At 44.8% G+C, this 27,781-nt stretch overlaps 3 non-coding genes across 3 annotated transcripts; 1 reads left to right on the top strand and 2 right to left on the bottom strand.

Moving 5' to 3' along the window:
• Positions 1 to 9,240: 9,240 nt before the first annotated feature.
• Positions 9,241 to 9,323, bottom strand: TRNAL-CAG (transfer RNA leucine (anticodon CAG)). The gene has a single exon. It is a non-coding gene; the product is annotated as a tRNA-Leu (tRNA).
• An 8,352-nt stretch (positions 9,324 to 17,675) lies between these two features.
• On the bottom strand, positions 17,676 to 17,747 carry TRNAP-CGG (transfer RNA proline (anticodon CGG)). The gene has a single exon. It is a non-coding gene; the product is annotated as a tRNA-Pro (tRNA).
• A 1,743-nt stretch (positions 17,748 to 19,490) lies between these two features.
• On the top strand, positions 19,491 to 19,563 carry TRNAF-GAA (transfer RNA phenylalanine (anticodon GAA)). Its single transcript has one exon. It is a non-coding gene; the product is annotated as a tRNA-Phe (tRNA).
• The last annotated feature ends 8,218 nt before the right edge of the window (positions 19,564 to 27,781 follow it).

The raw sequence follows: 27,781 nt of genomic DNA, 5'->3' as shown, positions 1-27,781 counted from the left end.
GTGTTGAGTGGAGTACAATGGAGTGGCATAGAGAGGCATAGAGTGGAGTAGAGTGGAGTGGCATTGAGTGGAGGGAGGTCATAGATTGTCCTGGAGTTGTGTAGAGTGGCATAGGTAGAGTAGAATGGAGTAGAATGGCATAGAGTGGAGTGTGGGAGAGTAAAGTGTCATGGAGTGGAGTAGAGTAAAGTGTCAGAGTGGAGTGGAGTAGAGTGCCATAGAGTGTTGTGGAGAGTCATATAGTAGAGGATCATAGAGTAGAGTGGCTTAAAGTGAAGCAGAGTGGCGTAGAGTGGAATAGAGTGACATAGTGTTGAGTGGAGTACAATGGAGTGGCATAGAGTGGCATAGAGTGTAGTAGAATGGAGGCGAATAGAGTGGAGTGGAGTGTCATAGATGGAGTGGAGTGATGCAGAGTGGAGTAGAGTGAAGTGGTGTACAGTGGCATAGAGTGTCGAAGAGTGTTTGAGAGTGGAGTAGTGTAGAGTGGAGGGGCAAAAAGCGGCATAATGTAAACTGAAGTTAAGAGTCATAGATTGGAGTAAAGTGTTGTGCAGTGGAGTGGCAAAGCGTAGAATGTAGTAAGGTGCTAGAGTGGCCTAGAATGCGTGGAGTGGAGTAAAGTGGCACAGAGTGTCTCTGAGTGGAGTGTCGTAGAGTGGCGTAGAGTGGAGTGACATAGAGTGCTGTGGAGTGCCATTGAGTGGAATGTCGTAGGATAAAGCGGAATAGACGGAAATAGGATCTAGTAGGGTGGCCTTGAGTCATATGGCATAGAGTCAAGCAGAGTGTCGTAGAGTGTCATATAGTGGAGTAGAGTGGAATGGAGAAGAGTGTCGTGGAGTGGAGTGGTGTGTCGTATACTAGAGTAGAGAATAGTAGTAAAATATAATTGAACTATCCATCTTTTGTCAAATTAATTTGGGAACTTCCCCTGTAAAATGACATTTAAATTGTATTTAGTTTCCACCCTTACTGCAGCCCTAAAATGTTTAAAATAAACTATTTGCCGCTATTTCCCTAAAATGTATTTGATGGAAATGCTCCAAGGTCCCTGTGAAGTTATATTAAATTTGTGGTGAGTTAAATGAAGACTTAATTTATGAAGTTGGGCGGGATTAGGAAACTCCACACTTTTCAGAGTAGGTTAAGTCTCCTAACTTTACTTGAGATAAGGTTTATCCTTTGTGGCCTTCCATGTATGATGTCCTGATGCTGAGTGTCTCATGTAGGACATCCTCCAGCAAACACATGGAGGCAGGGCACCCAGGACTCAGGTAAGAGGAGTGGGATGGAGGGCTCTGAGCTGAGGCCAACTTACATTTATTTGTTTAAAGAACTTCATAAGCTTTGTATTTCGCAAAGCTGGAACAGTTTAGAAAATACACAAAATTGCAAATTAGCTGGCTACAACTGAGTCGTGCAGAATAGTCTAGTTGTGTAAAGTGCAGTGGCATAGAGTGGTGCGGAGTGGAGTAGTGTGGTGTGCAGCTGTGTAGAGTGGTGAAAAGAGCAGAGTGGTTGTGGTGTTATTACTATTTCTTTATTGTGTTTATCTCAGCATGGTTTCCCTTTATATGTATTGTGTTTCTTTTAGTTATGTATTTCTCTTAGTTGGTTTCTCCCAATGCTTCCCCTGCCTTCCTTTAGGCTCATAGACTCTCTGGAATTTGGAATGCTGGGGGAGTCTGGGAAGGAGATGTGAGGAGATTGGAGGATCTTGACTTGTGGGTGGATGAAGTTTCTTTTACACATCAAACTGGAAATAAACGTACATTTAATCAACTACAAGTGTCAACTTGATTTTCTGCCTTGGATGACAGATTCACTACATTTTGGCGACAAGGGTGGTTCGAGACTTCTGAAACTGTACCTTGGAAACTTCAACATCTTCATTTATTCAGCTTCTAACGTTAAGAAAAAAAAAGGTACTGTAATTTTTTTTTCCTCTGTTTTTTGTGGCTCACATTTTTTTTATTTTTATTTTTTCAACCTGTTTTTGAGCCACATGGTAATTCTTTTCGTGTCTATTTATAAATTTAATAGACGCGTCTTTCAACTGTCTCCTTTCCTCGTGCCTCTGGAGACGCGTGCTGTTGATTTTGTTGCCAAAGCAACGTGAACGCAAGCCTTTCTTTCCCGGCCGCGCTCTCTTGAGATACACGCGCTGTTTATTTACCTGCTGTTGAATTTGTTGCCATGGCAACGTGAACGCGTGCCTTTATTTCCCGGCCGCGCTCTCTTGAGATACACGCGCTGTTTATTTACTCGGCTGTATTCAAGGGAAACACGCTCCACAGGGGATACGACGACTCGTTTTTCAACTCGAGTTATTCAACAAATAAACAGAGTTTAGCTCTAAATTATCCGTTTAAAACTGCTATTTTATTACGTTTATTTTTGGAAACAAGTTGGCCTGCTCTACTCTGTCATTGTTTTTTTCTGGATATTTTATTTCTTTTAAGTGGCACTTCATTTTCTGTGTTACATTTTTTTGTAAATTTTTTTTTCTTTCCCTGTAATAATAAGTGATTATGCAGAACATTACACCTCCACCATTTTTTCTTGCGCTTCCTGGAGAACCTCCTATATCGTGGCAAAAATGGAAAAAGGTTTTCCTGACTTACATGCACGTCTGTGGCCGCAACCTATCCTCTGAAAGAAAGACTTCTGTTTTACAACATTGTCTTGGTGCGGAGGGTCAAGAAATCTTGGAAACTTTACCTGCAATAACAACATCAGATGGTGCGGAAGGTGACAACTCTTTGAATGAATTTGATTCTACTTTACTTAGACTGGACAATCACTTTCTTCCCAAAGTTTCTATCATTTTACAACGTTACTATTTTGGGAAACGTAAGCAGATGGATGATGAATCTATTGAAGATTTTGGCACAGCTTTACGCAAACTAGCTTCATCATGTAACTTCGGAGAAAATCTAGAAGAACGTATTAGAGACCAATTCATGCTTGAATATAAATGCGACAAAGTAAGAGAAGCATTATGGGTCAAAAGTGATCCATCACTAGATGAAGTGTTAATCATTGCTAAGCAAGTTGAACATTCGATGGCTTGTATTGATAATTTGAGGAAATCCAAAGGTGTTTCTATGGAGGTCCAAGCTATAAATACAAAAACTAATAACAAGTTTCAAGCAAACATTAGAGCAAAACTGATGTGTTTTAGGTGTGGTTCTACAACTCATTTAGCTAATAGCCAAGATTGTCCTGCTATTCATATTATTTGTAACAAATGTTCCAAGAAGGGACATTTTGCTAAGTATTGCAAATCATTTTCTAAGTCTAAAGTCAAAGTTCAGGAAATTGATTGTAATGATGATCGAGATTTTGTTCTTCAGATTATTTATGATGTTAATTGTGTGCCAATAATACTTGTCAGTACCCTTCGGATTTTGTGGATGTCAACGGAACATCTATTTCTATGATGATGGATTCGGGCGCGAAACTTTCCTTAGTATCAGTTTCGGATTTCACTAAGCATTTTATGGGAAGAGTTTCTTTACTGGATCCTGATATCATTCCCTACAGTTATGGCGGTAAACCTATTGAGCTCAAGGGTTACTTTGAAGCCGCCATAACCTTTAAAGGGAACACAATTTCAGAGAAAATATATGTTCCAGTTGTTGGTGACACAATTCTGAGTTGGCCACATCAGAAGATGCTTGGGATTATATTAAATCCCAATTCTATTCCTCAAGTATTAGTTCAAAATGTTTGCAGCATCAAAGACGACATCATAGGTGAATTTTCTGATGTATTTTCTTCTAAAGTAGGGTGCGTTACGGGATACAAACATCGTATTTGTCTTAAGGAGGGTGTCAGCCCTGTAGCGTGCAAAGTAAGAAAAATTCCTTTCACTTTACAAGACAAGGTTAAATCTGAATTACAAAGGTTACAATCTGAAGGCATCATTGAAGAAGTCGAGGCTGCACAATGGGTCGCCCCCATTGTTGTTGCTGTGAAGAAATCGGGAGATATTAGACTGTGTGGACCTTAGACATCTCAACAAAGCTGTGATTGAAGACAAATTTCCTTTACCAAACATAAATGAAATGGTCTGTCTTTTAGGAGAGGCAAAATATTTTACGACATTAGATTTGAGTTCAGCTTATCACCAAGTTCAATTGTGTGAAGAATCAAAATTGTTGACATCTTTCATCACTCCCTTTGGTGTGTTTAAGTTTAATAGGATGCCATTTGGTTTGTGCTCTGCTGCTTCTGTATTTCAAAGACTAATGTATCATATTCTTGGGAAAACTGATGGTGTTAGATTTTTTCAAGATGATGTTCTCATTTTTTCTAACACTCTTGAACAACATCTTTCCAAAGTTAGAGAAGTCTTAAAACAATTTCGTAGTAAGGGAATCACACTCAAGGGAGAAAAATGCAAGTTTGCATGTTCAGATATCACGTATTTAGGACATGTAATTTCTTCTCAAGGTGTTAAACCGAAAGAGGATCTAGTTAAAACTGTAGTTAATTTTGCGGATCCTGTTAAAAGAGAAGATGTACAAGTTTTCTTAGGCATGGCGGAATTTTATTCCAAATTTGTTCCTAATTTTGCCAGTAGGTCTTGCTGCATTAGAGAGTTACTTAAGAAAGGTGTTGATTTTGTATGGTCAGAGGCTTGCCAGAAAGAATTTGAGGATCTAAAAAATGCACTATCTTCTGCTCAATGTCTCAACAGTTTTCGCCCAGGGTTTCCCTGTTGGATTATAACTGATGCCTCAGATAAGGGTTTAGGAAGTGTTCTTAAGCAAAAGTATGATGGTAAGGATGTTACTATGGCATTTGCTTCCAGAGCGTTAAGGGGAGCGGAGTCGAGGTATTCCACCATTGAAAAAGAAGCACTAGCTATCTACTGGGCTATAAAGAAGTTTAAACAGTTTCTATGGGGATCTAGGTTTGTTGTGCAATCTGATCATAAGCCTTTACAAGAGATTTTTGATAAGAAGGGTCTAGACTGTATTTCTTCACGTATTTGCAAGTAGATTGTTGGTCTTCAAGACTTTCAATTTTCTGTCAGATATGTCCCTGGATGTGAGAACCGCACAGCTGACTGTTTGTCAAGGTTAAGATCTTTTAGCTGGGACCAAGATACGGATTGTAGCACATGGTGGGTTGATGAGGATGTGAAAGTGTGCATTTTGACTGATGGTTGTATCACGGAAGATGAGTGGTTAACGGAGTTTAGTAATGATACTAGCTTGAAACGGGTAAAGGATTTGATCGAATCTAATTGTGTTCCTGCTGACTGTGATGAAGAGAATGTGTATAAAAAAATTTGGAATGAACTTTCAGTTGAGAATGGTTTGGTTTTTAGGAGTGGAAGATTAGTACCTCCATCTGGTTTGCGTGAAAGATTTGCAAGACAAAAGAACGGTTGAGAGAATTTTATTGGTGGCCGAGAATGGATTTAGCGTTGGAAAGAGTTGTTCGCGACTGTGTGGAATGCAAATTTGCAGATAAAACTTTCAAGTGTAGGTCACGTCCATTAGAAATCAGGAAAATTCCTAATGAAGTGTGGGAGGATGTTGCAATGGATATTATGGGTCCTGTTGTGTGTGGTTCAACTTCTAAGTATATTGTTGTTGTAATGGACATGTTGTCTCATTGGCCAGAATCAATTACTAATTTTCTTTCAGGGGTATTTTCTAGAGAAGGATATCCCAAATGCATCAGAACAGATAATGGGGTTCAATTCACCTCTAAGCACATGTCTGAGTTTTTAGCATCTAGAGGCATATTGCATAAGAAAAGTGCTCTATATCATCCTGAAACTAATGGTATGGTTGAGCGCTTTAACAGGACATTGAAGGAAACTATTCAAGTAGCAAGATTAACAGGATGTAATTGGATGGAAGCTGTTAAATCTAAAGTTGAGAGTTATAGGTTTACACCACATTCCAGTACTGGCCAATCTCCATTTGTATTGTTCAAGAAAAGAGTGCCTAACACTAGCATAAATCCTTCACGGGTGAATAAATATGTTAGTAAAGAGTTGAACCATGAGAAAATTAAAGAACTAGCTGTGACCAGGGATGAGATTTTACAGGAAAAAAGGAAATTGACATATAATCGTCGTAAAGCAGTCAAACCTCTTGTTGTTGCAGTTGGTGATTCTGTTAAGATTAAGTTGCCGAAAATAAATTGTGGAACATTTTCTCATTATAGTAAAATCTTTAAAGTTATCAAAGTGTTTAAAGGTGCTATTAAAGTGGATGATGGGTGTATTTGGAATTTGAATAGAGTTGTGAAGATGTAAAAAAAAAAATGTATATATATGTATTTATTTATAATTTAGGGGGAAGATAGTGTGGTGTTATCACTATTTCTTTATTGTGTTTATCTCAGCATGGTTTCCCTTTATATGTATTGTGTTTCTTTTAGTTATGTATTTCTCTTAGTTGGTTTCTCCCAATGCTTCCCCTGCCTTCCTTTAGGCTCATAGACTCTCTGGAATTTGGAATGCTGGGGGAGTCTGGGAAGGAGATGTGAGGAGATTGGAGGATCTTGACTTGTGGGTGGATGAAGTTTCTTTTATGCATCAAACTGGAAATAAACGTACATTTAATCAACTACAAGTGTCAACTTGAATTTCTGCCTTGGATGACAGAATCACTACAGTGGTGTAAAGTGGTGAAGAGTAATGTGGTGTGGAGAAGAGGGGCAAAGAGGACACTGGTGTAGAGTGGTGGATTGAAGAGTGTAGTGGTGTAGAGTAAAGTGGTGCAGTGTAGAGTAGAGTGCAGTGGTGTAGAGTAGAGTGGTGCGGAGTAGAGTGCAGTGGTGTAGAGTAGAGTGGTGCAGAGTACAGTGCAGTGGTGTACAGTAGAGTGGTGCAGAGCAGAGTGCTGAAGAGTAGAGTGCAGTGGCATACAGTGCATTGGCATAGAGTAGAGTGCAGGGGTGTAGAGTAGAGGGGTGCAGAGCAGAGTGTTGAAGAGTAGAGTGCAGTGGCATACAGTACAGTGACATACAATGCAGTGGAATACAGTGAGGTGGCATACAGTGCAGTGGCATACATTGCATTGGCATACAGTGCTTTGGCACTGAGCAGTGTGCAGGGGTGTAGAGTAGAGGGTGGGAGTGAAAAGAAGCAACACAGAGGGGTAGAAAAGAATGGAAGCAATATAGAAGGGGTGGGTGGGAGGGAATAGAAGCTACATAGATGGTGACTGGGGAGATGGACTGGAAACACCAGCACTAATATGGAGTGCTTGAACAAAGAAAATTAGCACCAAAAACAGGAGCAGTGGATGGACACAAGTACTTGGTACATGCTCCAAGGGAGGGCCAAAAACAAGAAGAGGAAGTGAGGCCTACATGTTGTGACAAATGGGGATGAAGGACTTGTCTTTTCTTATGGTTTGCACTCTATGGTTATATGCGTTCTAACCAGGGCAATGTGTGTGTGGTGGTTTATGGGATATTAAGTATGGGGCTGCCTGTGTCGTACGCAACACAACAATTTAGGGGTGCAGGGGCTTAGTACCGCATTCCTCTGTCCTACGGCACACTCCCTCACCCTCATGACCACGTTGCCTGGGGGGGTCTAAGATGTTAGAAAAGGGACCTGTCCACTCTCCCTGGGCTGCAGGCGTCCAGTGGTAGTGGGCAGCTGGGAAGGGGCAAAGGGTTAAATACCTGTTGACCTTGGCTCCCATCCTCTTTTGACAGCTTCTAGACAATACCCATCCTACCCTCACCCACTGGATTTATTTAAAGAGTATGATTGCCTGTATATTGGCAACGTTTTTTTCCATTGTTTTGTTTCGCAGCCTGAGTTACAGGGCGATCCAAAGGAATTTGGTGCAGAAAGCAATCATGGCGGAGCACAAAGGGGATGCTCCATGCCAGCTCCTGGGGAATCTTTACGGCATGACTGCGGGATGAAAGCAACAGTGCCCCGTTAGTCCAATGGACAGTTGTAAATCTGAGCAACCGGGGCCTTGCCTTGGACAGCTTTGTCACTACACGTGAGTTTGGTTTTATCGGATTTACAGTGTGGGAATGCCCAAAAATGTATAACTCTTGATGGTGTGTAGTCCAGGCACTCATTGTCTAATCAGGTGAGTGATGAGCATAGGTTTCTCATCCAATGGCTGCGCTTGGATCATCAGTAAGTTAACCCAATTTTGTCTTGCCTACATAAGCAATAATAAACCTGCAGTCAACTTCTCTCCAACAACTGGTGTGGCCTTGTCTTTTCTTATGGTTTGTAATCTATGGTTATATGCGTTTCAGCCAAGGCAGTATGTGTGTGGTGGGCTATGGGATCCCGGGGCTGTGAGGGAAACGCTGAAGCTAACAAATGATAAGCTGTGGGTGGGCTGTAAGCCCACTGAATGTAAACAACATGTCTCACAGAGACAGGGCATGTGCTGTCCAGGTGGAACCTAAAAAGGACCTGGACTGCTCATCTGGACTCATGGAGTTCTGAACGTCCATGGCCAGACTTTATTTGAGAAGTCACTAAAACAGCTCTCTATGTATACTGGTCCTAGAGATGAGAAGTAACAGGATATGGATCTAAAGTGGTCAGATTACTTAACATTCTGAAAACTTGTTAAATAGCACCCACGTGGCGTGGGAGAGTTGTGAGGGCCTCTAGTAAACCCTAACTTTTTTGTAGTTTTACATAGCGCCAACGTAGCACGGGGCATTGCAGCGCTTTACATGAACACCGGATTACTTACAGTAGGTCAGAATTTAAGTATTAATTAAGTGATAATTTCTCTGAAAGAGTGCTGTCCAGTGCCCACTAACTGTTATTTATTTACAACACTGAGAATATCTATTCAAGTTATTTCAGTAGGTTATGTCATTCATTTCTGAATCTGAATTCTTGTCTGAAGATAAAGTGCCACCTTGCGGCTGGAAAATGAATGGTTGCTAGAAAGAAAAAGATAAACAGCGGCTCTGGGCAACAGCCTGAACATTTGTGCAACTGTCAGAGAAATATAATTTGGTTGGGACAAAATGTACACTCACGGTTTACGATGTCACTTCCCAAATCATTTTCTAAATACAAATTTATTCGATCTTTTCGAGTTCCTTACTCGAACTATTTATTGTTCAATAAAAAGATAAATCTTACACTTTGCTTACAAACTTGAATGCATAGCACTCTCAATTGTGACTTCCACCCGTGTTTCTACATGCAGACATCCTAGAACACACATATGAAAATTTATAAAATTCCAAAAGGGATGGTTGTGTCAGAAGTGGGATTCGAACCCACGCCTCCAGGGGAGACTGCGACCTGAACGCAGCGCCTTAGACCGCTCGGCCATCCTGACAGATGTACATAGCTCTTTCAAGTCGTTTTATTATATGTCACAAGAACCAAGACTTCATGGATGAATTTCTTGTATCTGCGAACCACGACTGTCCCTTCAGAGGCCTTTGTGTGTCTGAATTGCACTCGGAGAGGGAGCCCCCCACTCTTTCAGCAGGTGCACGAGCCAGGCTGCCTTTGCTCATATCAGCTTCAGCCTCCTTCAAAACCTTCGGAAAAGAGACTGCCAGGGGTGTCCCTGAGGTGAGAGGAGTCAATTAGAAGGTGGCTGGGCTGTGCTAACAAGAGTAACAGAAGGGGTGGGGGCAGGGTGGGATTGGTCAGGCGGGCAATGGCCAAAGGGCCTGTGTGGGTTGTAGTTGTGGGGGCCGCTTTTTAGGGCAGAGTGGGGGCCGATTTGAGATCCATTTCTGCCTGTTCAGATGCTACCAGCGGCCCAGTGGGGGTCTAAGCGGCCTTTCTGGAGGCCTTGTTACCTTCCCTTCACCAACAGGACAGGAGTCATCAACCCCAGCACCCCCCACTCCACCCCAGGCCCGCACATTGATCCAAAAAGCTAACTTGGGCCGGCTACGGGCACATTAATGTATGCAGATTGAGCAGGGGGCCTGAACAGGAGTTGCCTCAATGATATTCAGCTGTGGTTCACTAGTGTAAAACAATCCATGCACCAGGAGTGCTGGCAAGGTTTACTTTTTTAAAAATCTCAGTGGAGCTAAGAAAACAAAAGTTATACTCATAGATCTTGACAGCTAGACAGATCATTCTGTTTATCCTAGGAGATTGATTTTAAATGATGGTACGTACTCAGTGCTTAATTTATGCTTGTTGTTTCCGGTGTGGGGCGCCGGCACTTATTTTTGAGGGTCAGCACTTATTTTGTCTGCCTCAAGCATTTACTGCGAGCAAAAGACATATGGGAAAGACGGAGGAAGAGGAAAACGAAAAAGCATCACGAAAGGAGAAAGCAGAAAGCTGCAAGAGTGAGCTGAAGGGGCAGGGAGTGGCTGTAAATAGATTGAAGAGGCCCGAGGTGGCTTCAGGATTACGCTGCCTCAGTATTCCATCTTCGCACATTTAATTGCAGCAGTCACGTGTTTTCGAGGAGAGCTTTGAGCACAGGCATGTTTTTATTTACAAATTAAGCACTGTACATAGTATTTATACACTCTCACTTTCTCATGTACCTTAGGCTCCTATGTTAATGTTGCTTTAAGCTAGTGCCCAATAGAGTGTATGGTACCTCCTTATCTGAAGAAAATGATTTGAAATGTAGTATGCATTTCTTATGCACTTTAATTGCCTATCCTATGTGGATGATATGAATGATGGAATGTACTGTTTATGCACTTTCACTTTTTCATCGATTCTAGGTTTTTATGATAGTGCCGGATAATGCGCCATTTATCATCTCATGGCGGCGGGTGAATTGCTACGAGGTATTCATCTTAAAGGAGGTGGCTGACTTCATCATAATGAAATACGGCACTTTACTAACAGTGTAGCATGTTCACTCCTGATAGTAGCTCTTCTCGCAACTTTTTCCTCCGATTGCTGACAGGTGAGCTGTCCTAGAGTGGTCATCCTTAATTGCTTATACATAGGTAAATGGTGATTTATGATGAGCGAATGTATCTCTGTTTGTATATTTAACCTACATAATCTGTTTGATTTTATTTTGTTCTACTTGTGCAATATAGTGTTTTATATATGGACAGAGGATGATTTTTTTATGTTTTGCCTGTGCAATTATTTTAAGTAATCACAATAAAGCTCATTACACACTTTTCGCAGTAAGGAGTCACACCTCGCTCTTAATAGGGTGGGAGGGAACAAGAGAATCAGTGTGCCAGCCTGGCTGTAAAGTGCTGGGCCGGGGGCTGGCATCTGCCCACAATGCCCTCGGCTAGCGCCCGCCCTGCGTCATTACATAATCACAGCAGACCTAAGTGCATGGCCTAAGAGGGAGCCGAGAGAGGTGCCTGGCTTTGTAGGAAAGCACCCCAGATTCTGATTGGCTAGAGATAACAGACTCAACCCTCACAACCAGGGAAGAGGGGGTGAATTCTGAGAGACCAGATAAGTAGACGCCCCCTGGCGGAGAGGTCGGGCATTGCACCTATAAGTGCTCCTTAAACCCTGTCGCCCTTTCATGCTGCTCTGGAGCAAACACCAGTCCAGCCCTAACCGGGCATTATCTCTCATTAATGCTATACCCTGACGTCATAACTATTTGGTGTCCGTGTCTATATCGAATTTATGTGGTCAAAAACCCCAACTCATCTGTGACTGACCTCTGAATAATTTACAAATATCTCTGAAAGAGAAACACATTTGTCTTTTTCTAATAAAAACCTTTAAGGCCCGGGTGAAATAGGGATTAGAGTTGCATTAAATTAACAGGCTCAGACCGTCGCAAGTAATAATGTGTGTAGAGTTGTGTGAAGGCTGTTGCCTTTCTCTCTGCAGCTTTGAATAAAATGAATCAGATATTTCCTAAAATGAGACTCTCTGTGTCAGAAAACCAACCTCCTCCTCCTGTTCTCTGGGATTGCCAGGCTGTGTCCAAGGGAAATACAGACAAAAATAATATACAGAATACTGTACATCACGAGGGATGGTGAACACAACACATCCCACTTAACTCTTACACACATCTGGCTCGTTGGTCTAGGGGTATGATTCTTGCTTAGGGTGCGAGAGGTCCCGGGTTTAAATCCCGGACGAGCCCTTTAATATTTTATCATATCACTAAATGGATAATTTGAAAAGTAACAAACTAAAAAACAAGCGCTTTTAAGATAAAATACCCTGGGACGGTTTTGTATTTTAAGCCATCACGTGTCGCGCTGCAAGGAAGAAACGGAGCCCTGGACCAAGAGGCAGCTGCAGGGGCCGCCGGGAGGCAGGTCTCCATCACTGCCACATCAGCACCCGGGACATTTGTTAATGTTGCTTGGAGACGAATCTTATTACACCGGGGGCTGCACGTCTTTTGTTAAACCACACTGTGGGAGACAGCAGGGTGAGACGTGGGAGTGCACGAGTGTGAGACACACTGGGCAGGGGGAGGGGATTGTGAGGTCACCAGCAGCAGGGCAGAGACCCGGGGCACAAGCTGGGGTGGGCGCGGGTGAACGGAGCCCCCACACTGTTTTTAGAGCGTGGGCTCCGTTCCCTGTACCGGAGGCTGGCAGAGGCCGAATAGTGCCACCTTGGACTCCATTAAATTAATTGTACAACTTTACTTTGGCACAGAAGTTTTGAATGAAGTGCTTAGAGGCTCCGTCGTTCTGCTTGGCACAGTTAATTTGACGGGTATCTTTGGTGGCACAGCGATGGCAGAGGCTTATTTAGAGGTTTATTATGTAGCACGTCTTTGTGAGGGGTATATTTCGGGGCACAATAATGACACCAGGAATGGCAGTGGTTGTGATGGGCATATTCTGGGCAAAATGATTCTAATCTGATATTCTGTCTCACTCTCCTGCCATTGAGTGTGGGCGGAGGGGTCCCCCATAGCGGCCACGTTTTCCAGACCCATCGTGATGTGTTGCTCCAGTCCAGTTTTATTTCTTTGAATTCTCGGACTTGTAGTCCTGTTTTATCATAGACTAAAAAAGACTACAAGTCCCAGAAGTCAAAGGAAAAATATGGCCTGGAGCAGGAGATGACGCATGGACCTTGGGAACTTGACAGGGCTGGTATCGACTTCCTCCACTGTCAGAGGGCCACTCAGGTACCTGGACCGGTGCAATGGACCCCTGGCTGAAGCGGGCACCCAGACCTCTGTGGAGAAATGTGTCTAGTAGGCTGTCTCCGGATGCTTGAGGGGGTGTCGCCTCTCTCACGCCCCCTGGGCTCTAGGATGGATCTACATTACCTGAAGAGTTTATATATAGCCAGCTAAAAAGAAATAGCAATGATGGAAGGAGACAATAGACCCTACAATTTAAATTCTCGAAACTTCCTCGTGCCTGATAAGAGGACGGTGTGATCCATGACCTGCCTGCTCGTGAGACGCACGTGTAATACATATGACCCGTACTGCCCTGCTCTGCCCCCTCGCGAGTGTCTGTACTTATACACATGGGCACTGGAGTAACAAAGGCCCCCGCGGTGAAGAGGGAGAGCGAGCTCTAGGGGGCCCTAGAGCTCCCGCGTGAGTCCGGAGGGGGCCCCTGCGTGCACTGTGCAGGGAAGTACGGGAGGGGGCATGAAAGGGTGGTCCCGTGCAGGGAGAGGTCAGACACCTGTGAGGCTGGCGGCACCGGCAGGTGATGCTGGAGTCAGCTGGTGACTGAGGTCCGATGACAGAGCAGCCCTCCCGGCCAGGCTTTTTAGGGTGGGTTGGGGGGTGGGGGCACCTGTAAACTCTTCACTACTGCACTGGACCTCCAGGGTGTTTTTCATGCGAATCAGCACACTCACTGATAGCGATCAAAGGCCGCCGAAATAGCTCAGTTGGGAGAGCGTTAGACTGAAGACCTAAAGGTCCCTGGTTCGATCCCGGGTTTCGGCAGAATATTTTTTTTTATTGAATGACAAACTTAGAAATATAAGACATTGTTTAAACAACAATAATATTATTTCTCTGTCGTGTCCCAGCTCCTCATTGGTTTGTGTCCTTCCTCCTTTGCCCCATCCCTTGTTCTTTCTTCCTTTTCTTTGCGCTCTCCCTTCCTCCTTCCCGGCCTTCCTTCCTTCGCTTCTCACCGCCCTCATTTCGTTATTTACACGTTTCTCATAATTCTGTCTCCCTCCGTCTCACCCCCATCGTTGTGCGTGCGCCTCACACCAGCGGCCCCATCACACTAAATGCGTGACAGATGTGCACCTAGGAGATCAGTGCCACGTGCTGTGACGTTCACACCGTGTAGCACATTCCCCCTCCTGGGAGTAAAGTACACTCATGACATGCAGATCTGTAACAGCGGAGGGTGATCTCACGTGTGCCCTGTGACTGAGGACACACTCGACTCTCACTCACCGTGTGTCTGTAACTCAGGACACACTCTACTCTCACTCACTGTGTGTCTGTAACTCAGGATACACTCTACTCTCACTCACTGTGTGTCTGTGTACTTAAGGACACACTCCGCTCTCACTCACTGTGTGCCTATAACTCAGGACACACACTCTACTCTCACTCACTGTGTGCGTCTATAACTCAAGACACACTCTGCTCTCACTCACTGTGTGTCTGTGTACTTAAGGACACACTCTGCTCTCACTCACTGTGTGCGTCTATAACTCAGGACACACTACTCTCACTCACTGTGTGTCTATAACTCAGGACACACTCTGCTCTCACTCGCTGTGCGTCTATAACTCAGGACACACTCTGCTCTCACTCACTGTGTGCGTCTATAACTCAGGACACACACTGCTCTCACTCACTGTGCGTCTATAACTCAGAACACACTCTACTCTCACTCAGGAGACACTCTACTCTCACTGTGTGTCTATAACTCGTGACACACTACTCTCACTCACTGTGCGTCTATAACTCGGGACACACTCTACTCTCACTCACTGTGCGTCTATAACTCAGGACACACTCTACTCTCACTCACTGTGTGCATCTGCTGTCACTCACTGTGCGTCTATAACTCAGGACACACTCTACTCTCACTCACTGCGTGTCTATAACTCAGGACACACTCTACTCTCACTCACTGTGTGTCTATAACTCAGGACACACTCTGCTCTCACTCACTGTGTGCGTCTATAACTCGTGACACACTCTGCTCTCACTCACTGTGTGCGTCTATAACATGTGACACACTCTGCTCTCACTCACTGTGTCTATAACTCAGGACACCCTCTACTCTCACTCACTGTGTGTCTATAACTCAGGACACACTCTGCTCTCACTCACTGTGCGTCTATAACTCAGGACACACTCTACTCTCACTCACTGTGTGTCTATAACTCAGGACACACTCTGCTCTCACTCACTGTGCGTCTATAACTCAGAACACACTCTACTCTCACTCACTGTGTCTATAACTCAGGACACCCTCTACTCTCACTCAGGCCACACTCTACTCTCACTGTGTGTCTATAACTCGTGACACACTACTCTCACTCACTGTGCATCTATAACTCAGGACACATTCTGTTCTCACTCACTGTGCGTCTATAACTCAGGACACACTCTACTCTCACTCACTGTGTGTCTATAACTCAGGACACACTCTGCTCTCACTCACTGTGCATCTATAACTCAGGACACACGCTGCTCTCACTCGCTGTGTGCATCTATAACTCAGGACAGACTCTGCTCTCACTCACTGTATGTCTATAACTCAGGACACACTCTGCTCTCACTCACTGTGTGTCTGTAACTCAAGACACACTCTGCTCTCACTCGCTGTGCGTCTGTAACTCAGGACACCCTCTGCTCTCACTCACTGTGTGTCTATAACTCAGGACACACTCTACTCTCACTCGCTGTGCGTCTATAACTCAGGACACACTCTGCTCTCACTCACTGTGTGTCTATAACTCAGGACAAACTCTGCTCTCACTCGCTGTGCGTCTATAACTCAGGACACACTCTACTCTCACTCACTGTGTGTCTATAACTCAGGACACACTCTGCTCTCACTCACTGTGTGCATCTATAACTCAGGACACACTCTGCTCTCACTCACTGTGTGTCTGTGTACTTAAGGACACACTCTACTCTCACTCGCTGTGTGCATCTATAACTCAGGACACACTCTACTCTCACTCACTGTGCGTCTATAACTCAGGACACACTCTACTCTCACTCACTGTGTGTCTATAACTCAGGACACCCTCTGCTCTCACTCACTGTGCGTCTATAACTCAGGACACACTCTGCTCTCACTCACTGTGCATCTATAACTCAGGACACATTCTACTCTCACTCACTGTGCGTCTATAACTCAAGACACACTCTACTCTCACTCACTGTGTGTCTATAACTCAGGACACACTCTACTCTCACTCAGGCCACACTCTACTCTCACTGTGTGTCTATAACTCGTGACACACTACTCTCACTCACTGTGCGTCTATAACTCAGGACACACACTGCTCTCACTCACTGTGCGTCTGTAACTCAGGACACACACTGCTCTCACTCACTGTGTGTGTGTAGTGTACACTGATGCACACTTTTAAGCATCGATTCTTCTATTTGCACTAGTGTTTCTTTTACCTCGTGGTACAGAGTATGCAGATCCCTGTGCCAAGAATATGCCCATCACAGCACCATGGTTCAGAATAACCCTATATAGTGTGCGGGACAATTACTGTGGCACCAAATATACAGGGACCGGAATGGAAACCAGGATCAGCTCAGTCTGGGCAAAAAGTTCAAGCCAAACCCTTTCCCATGCAGCCCGCATGGCAGTGCCAGGGGACCGAGCGGGCAGTCCGGCCCTGGCACATGCCTAGCAAGAGGACTGCTCTGCGGAATAACCCCAGGAAGCGCATCTACGGGGGTTATTGTGCCACCCAATGTACCCCGACGTTGGCACGGCACCTGCCAATCGGAACGGACACGTTCACCAGAATGATTGTGTCATTTCACCTTTAATGTGCCACGGAGGACGCCCCGGACAGCTGCACCGTGGAATGCACCATTCAGAGTTACCGTCGGTGGCACAGAAAATGCCCCTTTTAAATACGGTCATAAAAGTTATAACTTTGGCAGGTCTCAGAGGAGCGCCCCCTGTAGGAGGAGGGCCTCTGCTGCTCTTACTGTCCAGCCAGTGCTTAATTTGTAAATAAAAAGGTGCCGGTGCCCAAGCCCTCCTCTTAAATACGCGGCTGCAGCGTAATCCTGAACCCATCTCAGGCCTCTTCAATCCATATAAAGCCACTTCCTGCCCCTTCAGCTCACTCTTGCAGCTTTCTCCCTTTGTGACACTTTTTCGTTGTTCCCTTCCTTCGTCTTCCTCATTTGTGTCTTTTTCTCGCAGCAAATGCTAGAGGCAGAAGAATAAGCCCCGGCCCTCAAAAATAAGTGTCGGTGCTCAGCACCGGAAACAAGCACAAATTAAGCACTGTGTCCAGCGCACTTTTCCTAGTGTGGCTCGCACTCACGTGCGCCCCCACAGCTCACTCAACAGCTCCACGAAGTGTAGCGCCCACAGTGAGTTTCAACTGCATGTAAGAGAAATCCTCTCTTCCCTGCTGATGTGGCAGGTGTAGGCACCCCCGCCCCCCACCACCACACACACACATCTGAGTGTTGGGATGAGTGCGACATATTCTGGATTAAAATCCGAAACCAGGCCAGGGTCTTTTTAAAAGATGATGTTGTTTGATTAACCACTTGAAGCATCTGCTTAATTTAAAAAAAGAATTCCAAGGAGGGCTCGTCCCGGATTTGAACCCGGGACCTCTCGCACCCGAAGCGAGAATCATACCCCTAGACCAACGAGCCACTCATATGTCATTGGAATGTGGACATGTGTGAGGTAGGGTACAGAGCTCCAGATAGCAGCACTTCTGTTTTCACAAGGTGTCGGTTTCCTTTTATTCAAAAGCCGAAGGAGAAGGAAACTTCAATCATGTACCAAGAACACTGTGCGAGAGGCCTCGCCGTGGGTCTGTCACCTTCATACATGTGTGGCCCCATTTCACCTGGAACCCAAGGGATTCCGAGGAGCAAATATGAAAATGTATTCCACCTACAGGGGTGTATTAAACTATTGCCCACTGGCATCAGAAGTGTTTCTCTTTTCTGCGGCTCACAGTACTTTTCAGTCTCTTAAAGACCACAGGCACCAAATAATGAATACGTCACACTCACGGTGTGACACTAATAAGGGATAATGCCCGGTCGGGGGTGGGGCAGATGTGTTTGTTCCAGAGCAGCTGAAAGGGCATCAAGGTTTATGGCACAGGAAGAGGCGCAGTGTCCGAGCTCCCCGCCAGGGGGCGCCTACTTCTCTGGGGGGTTCGGATTCACATCGACCCCCTGGTTGTGTGCTCACTGTGAGGCCGTGTGACAGGTTGTGTCTGTCCTCTTTGGTCAGTCAGTGTCTGGGGAACGCCTGAAAGAGAAAGTCCCCTCTGCGGGGGTGGTGGGGACATCACACCTCCTGTTACCCTGGACATCCCCACGCTTACACCCCGGAGGCAATGACGAGGGCCGAAAAGGACAGAGGCCGGGCCGTTATCGACGGTGGGTTCGATGCTTGAATCACCCGTGGAGTGAGATCTGACGAGTCAGACACCAACCGGGCCCTGGTGAGAAGGGGGCGGTGTGGAGGGTCTGAGTAAGATCAGACACCGAAGGGGCCCTGGAGAGAAGGCGGCCAATGTGGAGGTTACTGAGTGAGGTCTGACGGGTCAGACACCGAAGGGGCCCATGAGAGAAGGGGTCAGTGTTGAAGGACTGAGTGAAGTCTGACGAGTCAGACACCGAAGGGGCCCTGGTGAGAAGGCGGCCAGTGTGGAGGTTACTGAGTGAGTTCTGACGGGTCAGACACCAACCGGGCCCTGGTGAGAAGGCGGCGCGGAATGGAGGGGCTGAGTGAGGTCTGACGGGTCAGACACCGAATTGGCCCTGGAGAGAAGGGGGCAATGTGGAGGTTACAGAGTGAGGTCTCCGAGGGTCCCATGGAGGGGAAGGCGTCGGTGTGCAAGCACCGAGTGAGGTCTCTGAGGGTCCCGATGGAGGGGAAGAGGGGCCGGGGTTAGGTCAGGGGCAGTTTCTCCTGCTCGGATGTGGTTGATCTTCGGGAAGAGTCGGAGCATCGATGGGGTTACCGCTTAAAATGTCAGCTCAGTCTCTGGTCTTCAGTGCTGGGAGGAGGTAGCGACCCCCGGCGAGGCTTGTCAGTGTAAGGGAGGGGGTGATGGTGGTGGATGAGTCCTGTGACACTAGGGGTGAACCCTGTGACCCTGGAGTGAGAATTGTGACCCTGGGGATCATACCTTTGAATCTGGGGTGAGACCCGTGTACGTGGGGTGAGACCTCTGAACCTGGGGCTGAGTCCTGTGACCCTGGGGAGGAGACCTGTGGCCCTGGTAATGAGCTCTCTGACCCTGGCGTAGAGTCCTGTGACCCTGGCGACGAGTCCTGTGCGTCTGGGGTAAAACCTGTGAACTCTTTAGTCCTGTACATGCCCCCCACGGTATCTGCAGTAAAATCATTATGATCACAGAGGAATACGTGGCCGCCGAAATAGCTCAGTTGGGAGAGCGTTAGACTGAAGATCTAAAGGTCCCTGGTTCGATCCCGGGTTTCGGCAGAAGTGTTTTATCTGTTCTTATCAGGCAAACATTGCATCACATTATTAGAAACCTGGAGAACCACAGGCTCTCGTATTCCAACTGTGCCCTCCTTCCACGCCTCTCGCTTCTTCCCTTCTTTATCCCTCTTCCTCCCCACCTTCCTTATCTGCACTCCCTCGCTTCCCGCCCTTCATTCCTCCCGCCCTCATTGTCATTATTTCAGTCTCATCAACTTGTATCATTCCGGCACAATCATACTGCTAGCTTGGGAGTTTCCAGGTCTCCAGACACTGTATGCACACTCACAAGGAGTGAGTGACTCCACAGTCCCACTCTTGATGTGACTCACACACTGCAGGCACACTCACACCCAGAGTGACTCCACAGTCCCACTGTCTGCGATGTGACTCACACACTGCGGGTGCACTCACTCCCAATGAGTGACTCCACAGTCCCACTGTCTGCGATGTGACTCACACACTGCGGGTGCACTCACTCCCAGTGAGTGACTCCACAATCCCACTCTCTGTGGTGTGATCCGACACTGCGGGCGCACTCAACCAGGAGCGGATGCGTGGCTGGGTGGGGCAGCAGGGATGGGGGGAGGGGATGAGGGTGAGATGGGGGGGGGGGGGGGCACGGGAAAAATAATCAAAGAATAATTATTTTTTTTTTAAACGTACCTCTGCTCCCGTGCCATGCGCCGCTCCTCTCCCGTCGCTGCTGCAGACACAGGCTCCCAGCCTGCCCTGCGCCGATCCTGACAGCACTGGCTGGGAGCGCCCTTGGAAGCGCCCAGCCAGGGCGCTCCCTGGCAGACTGGGAGATTGTGCTGCTCTCTCCAGCCTGGCAGCAGTGCGCATGTGTGTTTGGCCGCCTGAGACGGCTGGCTACACATACCTGGGCAGTGAGGGGGAGTGCACAGAGCACTCCCCTCGGCCCGTCACCCCCCAGTGCCCCGCCCCTTTTACACAGAAAGGATAATAAACCAAGTTTATCATCCTTCCCCTGTAAAAGGATTTGCAGCGGTTGCTGCTGGCGGGGGGATGCTCCTCCCCATACTGAGGAGCCGCCCCATGTTTTCTTTTGCATTTGGATAAATTAAAGATTAAAAAAAATCTGTGTAGTCCGTGTTTTATGAATGATATATGCAACATTTCGGACAGTAACTATGCATTGGTCCCTCAACAACCTCGCTTATTACAGACCCGTCTCACACGGTGAGATCTCACACATTTGAGCTGTGTCTGTGGTGGGCCTTGGGAGAGGGTTCAGCATCCTCCAGAACCGGGGGTCTCCCTGTAACGCAGCCCCCGCAGTTTCTGCATCTTCATCCCCCAGACCGCCCTTTAACCACCCACTGAACATCTAAACGCCGAGGAAAACACGTGCAGGTTTGCAGAGCCAGGATCCATCCATCTCTCACTATAACAAATAATGGTGGTTTTACCATTTGTTTTTTGACACTCAAACCGCCAGGCACTCAGTCCTGGTCATATGTGAGGCTTTCATCCTACCTGACTTTTTGTTTTACAAGCATGATTTTTCTTTCTGGGAATTGCACTTTCTTACATTATTATGTGTTTATTTTTTATCGTTATAATGATTATTTGTTTGCTAAGGGCACGTGGCTTAACATTAGCTGATGGGACCAGTTTAAGGTTGTACAGGCCACTGTTGTTTCACAAATCACAAATCATTGAAAACAGAGCTCTCAAGTCTCCCACTGTGCTCTAAGTGATGCTCTAGGCCGGGCCTTCTTCCCGTTGTAATGTCAAACTCATTATAAAGAGACATTGGCAAAGCCAGTGGGTCTCACCCATGCACGAGCTATTGACTTTGCCAATGTGTTTTTCATCCATAATGTACATCAGCATGGCTGCTGTTCAGCATGGCTAAGTTAGTGCCAAAGAGGAGAGTGGCGTGGAGTGGCGTGGAGTGGCGTGGCATAGTGTGGAGCAAAGTGTCATAGAGTGTAGTGGTGTAGCATGGAGTGGAACGACGTAGAGTAAAGTGGCCAAGAGACTAGTGTCGTAGAGTGTCATGGAGTGTGGCAGGATGGAGAGGACTAGAGTCAAGTGGCGTAGAGTGTCATAGAGTGGAGAGAGGTAGAATGTCATAGAATGGAGTGGAATAGTGTGGAGTGGCATAGAGTGAAGTAAAGTAGCATAGAGTGTCATAGAGTGGAGGGGTGTAAAGTGGCATATAGGGTCATAGAGTGGGGTGTTTTAGAGTGGAGTGTAATAGAGTGGAGTGCAGTGGCCTAGTAGAGTGGAGTAGAGTGTCATGGAATAGAGTGTCGTAGAGAGGAGGGGCGTAGAGTGGAGAAGAATGTCGGAGATTAGAGGGGTATACAGTGGAGTGGCATCGAGTGGAGTAGAGAGTTGTATAGTGTTAAGGAGTGGTTTAGGTGGAGAAGAATGTCATATAGTGGAGTGGCATAGAGAGGCATGGCATAGAGTGAAGTGTCATTGAGTGGAGGGAGGTCATAGATTGTCCTGGAGTTGCGTAGAGTGGCAAAGAAAGGAGTAGAGTAGAGTAGAATGGAGTAGAATGTCATAGAGTGGAGTGGCATAGAGTAGCATAGCATAGAGTGGAGTGTCATTGAGTGGAGGGCTCTCATAGATTGTCCTGGAGTTGCGTATAGTGGTGTAGAGTGGTATAGAGTGGAGTGTCATAGAGTAAAGTGTCATATAGTGGAGTGGAGTAGAGTGCCATAGAGTGTTGTGGAGAGTCATATAGTAGAAGATCATAGAGTATAGTGGCGTAAAGTGAAGCAGAGTGGCGTAGAGTGGAATAGAGTGACAGAGTGTTGAGTGGAGTACAATGGAGTGGCATAGAGAGGCATAGAGTGGAGTAGAGTGGAGTGGCATTGAGTGGAGGGAGGTCATAGATTGTCCTGGAGTTGTGTAGAGTGGCATAGGTAGAGTAGAATGGAGTAGAATGGCATAGAGTGGAGTGTGGTAGAGTAAAGTGTCATGGAGTGGAGTAGAGTAAAGTGTCAGAGTGGAGTGGAGTAGAGTGCCATAGAGTGTTGTGGAGAGTCATATAGTAGAGGATCATAGAGTAGAGTGGCTTAAAGTGAAGCAGAGTGGCGTAGAGTGGAATAGAGTGACATAGTGTTGAGTGGAGTACAATGGAGTGGCATAGAGTGGCATAGAGTGTAGTAGAATGGAGGCGAATAGAGTGGAGTGGAGTGTCATAGATGGAGTGGAGTGATGCAGAGTGGAGTAGAGTGAAGTGGTGTACAGTGGCATAGAGTGTCGAAGAGTGTTTGAGAGTGGAGTAGTGTAGAGTGGAGTGGCAAAAAGCGGCATAATGTAAACTGAAGTTAAGAGTCATAGATTGGAGTAAAGTGTTGTGCAGTGGAGTGGCAAAGCGTAGAATGTAGTAAGGTGCTAGAGTGGCCTAGAATGCGTGGAGTGGAGTAAAGTGGCACAGAGTGTCTCTGAGTGGAGTGTCGTAGAGTGGCGTAGAGTGGAGTGACATAGAGTGCTGTGGAGTGCCATTGAGTGGAATGTCGTAGGATAAAGCGGAATAGACGGAAATAGGATCTAGTAGGGTGGCCTTGAGTCATATGGCATAGAGTCAAGCAGAGTGTCGTAGAGTGTCATATAGTGGAGTAGAGTGGAATGGAGAAGAGTGTCGTGGAGTGGAGTGGTGTGTCGTATACTAGAGTAGAGAATAGTAGTAAAATATAATTGAACTATCCATCTTTTGTCAAATTAATTTGGGAACTTCCCCTGTAAAATGACATTTAAATTGTATTTAGTTTCCACCCCTATTGCAGCCCTAAAATGTTTAAAATAAACTATTTGCCGCTATTTCCCTAAAATGTATTTGATGGAAATGCTCCAAGGTCCCTGTGAAGTTATATTAAATTTGTGGTGAGTTAAATGAAGACTTAATTTATGAAGTTGGGCGGGATTAGGAAACTCCACACTTTTCAGAGTAGGTTAAGTCTCCTAACTTTACTTGAGATAAGGTTTATCCTTTGTGGCCTTCCATGTATGATGTCCTGATGCAGAATGTCTCATGTAGGACATCCTCCAGCAAACACATGGAGGCAGGGCACCCAGGACTCAGGTAAGAGGAGTGGGATGGAGGGCTCTGAGCTGAGGCCAACTTACATTTATTTGTTTAAAGAACTTCATAAGCTTTGTATTTCGCAAAGCTGGAACAGTTTAGAAAATACACAAAATTGCAAATTAGCTGGCTACAACTGAGTCGTGCAGAATAGTCTAGTTGTGTAAAGTGCAGTGGCATAGAGTGGTGCGGAGTGGAGTAGTGTGGTGTGCAGCTGTATAGAGTGGTGAAAAGAGCAGAGTGGTTGTGGTGTTATTACTATTTCTTTATTGTGTTTATCTCAGCATGGTTTCCCTTTATATGTATTGTGTTTCTTTTAGTTATGTATTTCTCTTAGTTGGTTTCTCCCAATGCTTCCCCTGCCTTCCTTTAGGCTCATAGACTCTCTGGAATTTGGAATGCTGGGGGAGTCTGGGAAGGAGATGTGAGGAGATTGGAGGATCTTGACTTGTGGGTGGATGAAGTTTCTTTTACGCATCAAACTGGAAATAAACGTACATTTAATCAACTACAAGTGTCAACTTGAATTTCTGCCTTGGATGACAGATTCACTACATTTTGGCGACGAGGGTGGTTCGAGACTTCTGAAACTGTACCTTGGAAACTTCAACATCTTCATTTATTCAGCTTCTAACGTTAAGAAAAAAAAAGGTACTGTAATTTTTTTTTCCTCTGTTTTTTGTGGCTCACATTTTTTTTATTTTTATTTTTTCAACCTGTTTTTGAGCCACATGGTAATTCTTTTTGTGTCTATTTATAAATTTAATAGACGCGTCTTTCAACTGTCTCCTTTCCTTGTGCCTCTGGAGACGCGTGCTGTTGATTTTGTTGCCAAAGCAACGTGAACGCAAGCCTTTCTTTCCCGGCCGCGCTCTCTTGAGATACACGCGCTGTTTATTTACCTGCTGTTGAATTTGTTGCCATGGCAACGTTAACGCGTGCCTTTATTTCCCGGCCGCGCTCTCTTGAGATACACGCGCTGTTTATTTACTCGGCTGTATTCAAGGGAAACACGCTCCACAGGGGATACGACGACTCGTTTTTCAACTCGAGTTATTCAACAAATAAACAGAGTTTAGCTCTAAATTATCCGTTTAAAACTGCTATTTTATTACGTTTATTTTTGGAAATAAGTTGGCCTGCTCTACTCTGTCATTGTTTTTTTCTGGATATTTTATTTCTTTTAAGTGGCACTTTGTTTTCTGTGTTACATTTTTTTGTAAAAAAAAATTTCTTTCCCTGCAATAATAAGTGATTATGCAGAACATTACACCTCCACCATTTTTTCTTGCGCTTCCTGGAGAACCTCCTATATCGTGGCAAAAATGGAAAAAGGTTTTCCTGACTTACATGCACGTCTGTGGCAGCAACCTATCCTCTGAAAGAAAGACTTCTGTTTTACAACATTGTCTTGGTGCGGAGGGTCAAGAAATCTTGGAAACTTTACCTGCAATAACAACATCAGATGGTGCGGAAGGTGACAACTCTTTGAATGAATTTGATTCTACTTTACTTAGACTGGACAATCACTTTCTTCCCAAAGTTTCTATCATTTTACAACGTTACTATTTTGGGAAACGTAAGCAGATGGATGATGAATCTATTGAAGATTTTGTCACAGCTTTACGCAAACTAGCTTCATCATGTAACTTCGGAGAAAATCTAGAAGAACGTATTAGAGACCAATTCATGCTTGAATGTAAATGCGACAAAGTAAGAGAAGCATTATGGGTCAAAAGTGATCCATCACTAGATGAAGTGTTAATCATTGCTAAGCAAGTTGAACATTCAATGGCTTGTATTGATAATTTGAGGAAATCCAAAGGTGTTTCTATGGAGGTCCAAGCTATAAATACAAAAACTAATAACAAGTTTCAAGCAAACATTAGAGCAAAACTGATGTGTTTTAGGTGTGGTTCTACAACTCATTTAGCTAATAGCCAAGATTGTCCTGCTATTCATATTATTTGTAACAAATGTTCCAAGAAGGGACATTTTGCTAAGTATTGCAAATCATTTTCTAAGTCTAAAGTCAAAGTTCAGGAAATTGATTGTAATGATGATCGAGATTTTGTTCTTCAGATTATTTATGATGTTAATTGTGTCGCCATTAATACTTGTCAGTACCCTTCGGATTTTGTGGATGTCAACGGAACATCTATTTCTATGATGATGGATTCGGGCGCGAAACTTTCCTTAGTATCAGTTTCGGATTTCACTAAGCATTTTATGGGAAGAGTTTCTTTACTGGATCCTGATATCATTCCCTACAGTTATGGCGGTAAACCTATTGAGCTCAAGGGTTACTTTGAAGCCGCCATAACCTTTAAAGGGAACACAATTTCAGGGAAAATATATGTTCCAGTTGTTGGTGACACAATTCTGAGTTGGCCACATCAGAAGATGCTTGGGATTATATTAAATCCCAATTCTATTCCTCAAGTATTAGTTCAAAATGTTTGCAGCATCAAAGACGACATCATAGGTGAATTTTCTGATGTATTTTCTTCTAAAGTAGGGTGCGTTACGGGATACAAACACCGTATTTGTCTTAAGGAGGGTGTCAGCCCTGTAGCGTGCAAAGTAAGAAAAATTCCTTTCACTTTACAAGACAAGGTTAAATCTGAATTACAAAGGTTACAATCTGAAGGCATCATTGAAGAAGTCGAGGCTGCACAATGGGTCGCCCCCATTGTTGTTGCTGTGAAGAAATCGGGAGATATTAGACTTTGTGTGGACCTTAGACATCTCAACAAAGCTGTGATTGAAGACAAATTTCCTTTACCAAACATAAATGAAATGGTCTGTCTTTTAGGAGAGGCAAAATATTTTACGACATTAGATTTGAGTTCAGCTTATCACCAAGTTCAATTGTGTGAAGAATCAAAATTGTTGACATCTTTCATCACTCCCTTTGGTGTGTTTAAGTTTAATAGGATGCCATTTGGTTTGTGCTCTGCTGCTTCTGTATTTCAAAGACTAATGTATCATATTCTTGGGAAAACTGATGGTGTTAGATTTTTTCAAGATGATGTTCTCATTTTTTCTAACACTCTTGAACAACATCTTTCCAAAGTTAGAGAAGTCTTAAAACAATTTCGTAGTAAGGGAATCACATTCAAGGGAGAAAAATGCAAGTTTGCATGTTCAGATATCACGTATTTAGGACATGTAATTTCTTCTCAAGGTGTTAAACCGAAAGAGGATCTAGTTAAAACTGTAGTTAAGTTTGCGGATCCTGTTAAAAGAGAAGATGTACAAGTTTTCTAAGGCATGGCGGAATTTTATTCCAAATTTGTTCCTAATTTTGCCAGTAGGTCTTGCTGCATTAGAGAGTTACTTAAGAAAGGTGTTGATTTTGTATGGTCAGAGGCTTGCAAGAAAGAATTTGAGGATCTAAAAAATGCACTATCTTCTGCTCAATGTCTCAACAGTTTTCGCCCAGGGTTTCCCTGTTGGATTATAACTGATGCCTCAGATAAGGGTTTAGGAAGTGTTCTTAAGCAAAAGTATGATAGTAAGGATGTTACTATTGCATTTGCTTCCAGAGCGTTAAGGGGAGCGGAGTCGAGGTATTCCACCATTGAAAAAGAAGCACTAGCTATCTACTGGGCTATAAAGAAGTTTAAACAGTTTCTATGGGGATCTAGGTTTGTTGTGCAATCTGATCATAAGCCTTTACAAGAGATTTTTGATAAGAAGGGTCTAGACTGTATTTCTTCACGTATTTGCAAGTAGATTGTTGGTCTTCAAGACTTTCAATTTTCTGTCAGATATGTCCCTGGATGTGAGAACCGCACAGCTGACTGTTTGTCAAGGTTAAGATCTTTTAGCTGGGACCAAGATACGGATTGTAGCACATGGTGGGTTGATGAGGATGTGAAAGTGTGCATTTTGACTGATGGTTGTATCACGGAAGATGAGTGGTTAACGGAGTTTAGTAATGATACTAGCTTGAAACGGGTAAAGGATTTGATCGAATCTAATTGTGTTCCTGCTGACTGTGATGAAGAGAATGTGTATAAAAAAATTTGGAATTAACTTTCAGTTGAGAATGGTTTGGTTTTTAGGAGTGGAAGATTAGTACCTCCATCTGGTTTGCGTGAAAGATTGTTACATCTAGCTTATTTGGGTCACTATGGTATTTGC

The sequence above is a fragment of the Pleurodeles waltl genome, unplaced genomic scaffold (genome assembly GCF_031143425.1).
Source record: "Pleurodeles waltl isolate 20211129_DDA unplaced genomic scaffold, aPleWal1.hap1.20221129 scaffold_67, whole genome shotgun sequence".
Lineage (NCBI taxonomy): Eukaryota > Metazoa > Chordata > Amphibia > Caudata > Salamandridae > Pleurodeles > Pleurodeles waltl.
Note: the sequence above shows the minus strand (reverse complement) of the source record. Positions and strands in the feature narration are given on the sequence as shown.